The sequence below is a fragment of the Marmota monax genome, unplaced genomic scaffold (genome assembly GCF_021218885.2).
Source record: "Marmota monax isolate L192 unplaced genomic scaffold, Marmota_monax_Labrador192_F-V1.1 WCK01_AAM20220418_F8-fsc00301, whole genome shotgun sequence".
In the NCBI taxonomy this organism is placed as follows: domain Eukaryota; kingdom Metazoa; phylum Chordata; class Mammalia; order Rodentia; family Sciuridae; genus Marmota; species Marmota monax.
This window is the reverse complement of record NW_026694988.1, coordinates 343,747-347,643: the sequence shown is the minus strand read 5'-3', so window position 1 is coordinate 347,643 and position 3,897 is coordinate 343,747.

Below are 3,897 nucleotides of genomic sequence, written 5' to 3'. Positions count from 1 at the left end.
CCTACTCATGTGTACCCCCGGGGCCTAGAATAGTGTGTCAGTCAGCTTTTCATTGCTGTGACCAAGATACCTGCATAACAACTTAAAAGAAGGGAAGATTTATTGTGGCTTAAGGTTTCAAGGTTTCAATTCATGGAAGGTTGGCTCCATTGCTGAAGACCTAAGATGAGGCAGAATATGTTTGCAGAAGAGCATGACAGAGGAGAGCTTCTCAGCTAATGGCAGCTAGGAAACAGATAAAAGAAGGGACCAGGCACAAGATAAAATCCCTAAGAGCATACCCCCAAGGACCAACTTCCTCCAATAAAGCCTCACCTTCTGTGTTTCCACCACCTCCCAATAATGTCACAAAATTATTAGTCATTTATGGGCAGAGCCCTCAAGATCTAATTACCTCCAAAAAGCACCATTTCCAAATACCACTGCATTGGGGATCAAAACTTCAACTCATGACTCTGAAAGACACTTTATAACCAAACCACAAAAAAATATGTTTAACAGAAACATAGCAGGGGCTCTGTAAAATTTCAGTAATAAAATAAAAAAAAATCTGTAACTTTTATTTCTAGTTTATTATGTCATGAGACTAGTGATAAAAATACAACTTTCAATTTTTTTCTTATTTATTACCATTAAAATATTTCCATGTGTATTCTCTCGATTTTTTTATTATTTCTACTCACTTATACATGACAGTAGAAAGCTCTTGACTCGTTATATACAAATGGAGCAGAATTTTTCACTTTTCTGGTTGTACATGAAGTAGAGTCAGACCATTCGTGCACTCATGTATCTAGGGTAATCACGTCCATCTCATTCCGCCATCTTTCCTATCCCCTTGCACCCACCCTGCTCCCCTTTGCCCCATCCAAAGTTCCTCTACTCATCTCATGCACACCCTCCCCATTATAGATTAGCATTCACTTATCAGAGAAAACATCTGGCCCCTGTTTTTTTGGAATTGGCCTATTTCACTTAGCATGATATTCTCCAACTCCATATATTTATCTGCAAATGCCATAAATTTATTCTCTTTTAATGCTGAGTAATATTCCATTGGGTATATATACCACAGTTTTTTTATCCATTCATCTATTGAAGGGCAGCTAGGTTGGTTCCACAGTTTAACTATTGTGAATTGTGCTGCTATCAACATTGAAATGGCTGTGTCACTATAACATGCTATTTTTAAGTCCTTAGACCAAGGAGTGGGATAGCTGATTCAATAGTATATCCATTCCAAGTTTTCTAAGGAATCTCCATATTGCTTTCCAGATTGGTTGCACCAATTTGCAGTCGCACCAGCAATGTATGAATGTACCTTTTTCCCCACATTCTCACCAACACTTATTGTTAATTGTATTCTTGATAGTTACCATTCTGACTGGAGTGAGATGAAATCTTAGAGTAGTTTTGATTTGCATTTTTCTAATTGCTAGAGATGTTGAACATTTTTCCCAATGTTATTATTTTTAGATCAACTACTTTTCCTCAGTTTAAAATTCTCTACTCTTCTAAAGTTGTTTTTTCCTAAATATTCTTGTGTGATTGTCCATTTGACCCAAGAGTTTTTCTTAATAGTTCTTATATGCAGTAAGAAGGTCTTTAATAATCTAATCTATTTTGAAACAGTCACTTTATTACAAAAATCTCATATATTAGTTGTGAGGTAGATACTAACAGAGATACAATTATAATTTTTAATATTATGAATAAAAATTTTCTAATGAGCTATTGTTTTTATAATTTAAGTGTATTTCAACCAATAATATAATTAAATATTATGATGAATTAGAAATATAGTATCTAAAATTAAAGTTTTATGGAAAAATTTTGTAATTTTATACCAAAGTGGATTTATTATCAGCAGTTTCTCCTTTCAACTTCTAATGCTTCCTATCTGGGAAACCCTTCACCTAAATCTCATACTTTAGAAAAATATGATTTCTGAAATAATTTAAGAATAGTATTTTAGAAGTTTTAAAAGAATATAGTGAGAAAAGTAGCTTATAGAATTCTAAAGATACAATAAAGAAATCCATACGAATATTGTTTGACATTAAATGAAATTTGAATATTTAACATTTGATTAAGCTATAAAAATCTGAATTATACAAGGTAGATGGTAATCTTGACTCTAGGAAAAAACAACTCAAAATAACTTTACACAATCATAAAAATGAACTACATATCACTCAATAACTTTTACCAAGATGTGAGATAACTAGTATGCATTACCATCTACTAAAAAGCACATGTCCGCATAATTCCTGAGAAAAACTCCCAGACCTCAGCTGGTGCTAAAAAGAAATGATAGCACTGTTTGTCATCCCAAAACATTGTTGTATTCTCTTCATTACACCTTACTCTCTATATTGAACAGAACTGGATGATCTTTATTTCATTTACTTTAATCAGAAGACTTCTAAAATGCTTCTGGTTAATATTTGGTTTGAATGAAGCACTTTATTAAAAATGCTAGATGTTTCCACTTAACATAGTCTGAATAGCTGAAAGGGAAATAATGGTGCAGGCATAAAATGGCATAATAAATCAAAGGACACCCTTTTCCTTCTAAGCATTTCCAAGGTTAGTTTTCATCTTAATAGAATTGCTGATCTGTCAACTGATCAACTGTAGATATGCTTGTGACCTGTCTCCCTGAAAAGAGGGATGCCAAAAATAATGAGAAATAACCCTTTGAGTCTTGTCTAAAAGCATTTTTGTTTTGCTGCACATGCTTTGTATGCATTGAAAAATCTCTTCCCTTCCTCAGAGTAAAATTTCAATTGATTAAAAAGAAAAGGACTAAGCAAGATGATATTTCTAAGTGGCATGGAACAACAGATCATTGTGGTAAATATTATTTTCAGGATTGACTTTAAAATGCAATGGGGATAACAACATTGAAGTAGAAACATCTAGCTCTATTGGGAACAATAAGGTATTACCATTATTTGAAAGGTTAGAAAATATGTTCTATGAAGTGACAACAATATGCATGTTGTATCAACAATAATTAGACACCTCAGATAAACTTTGTATCCTTGATAAAATGAGCAAGAGAGATAAAGAGAAATCTTCAATCCAATGCACATACTCCAGACTATCAGTTACACTTTCACAGATAACAAGAATTTTGAAATCCCTTCAGATGCTTACAGTGACAGTGACATGACAACTCTCAATCTCTCTAAAAGATAAAGAGTCTCTAAAGAAGATAAGAAGCCCAGGTTGCACCATATCATATCGCCCAGAATAAAGCCTTTAATCAGGAAGTAGGCACAAAAGAAAGGTATTTCAATCAGTTCTGGAATTAGGTCTACACAAAGTTAGAGGAGCATATTTTGATACTGCCTATCCTTTAGGCTGACAGTCCCTTACTGTCCTCAAGTATAGTGCTGGGTTGTGTAAAGTGACTCTCAGTTGGCTGGCTGGTCTCTCAAAGTTCACTGAACATACATATATATACATTCTATACTAGAACATCTCTGCTGAAATTACCTGCCCGAACTTCTCTAGGTCGAAACCAAGTTTATGTGTGGTAGAACCCGGTGTCTAGGGCATGGAAGCATTGCATAAATCCTTGCTGAAACTTCTGGAAGTGTGTGTTCATGTTGTGGGGCAAAAATTATAAATTACTTCCAGGAACAGTATAAGCCAAACATTTTCTCTCCCAATAAAGCACTATGCATGAAAGAACTAAAATTCCTGATGCTTTAAAGGGCAATTATTATAACTTCAACTCATGAATAAATTCTTACAGGTTGAAGCACATATCTTTTTGCTAGATTTTAGTCCTTTTAATAAAGAGAAATTATTTATAAGTCTAATCTAGTAATTCATTCAAATACATGTCCTTGTAGTAATTTGCTATTGTTTGAACCTTCAATGATT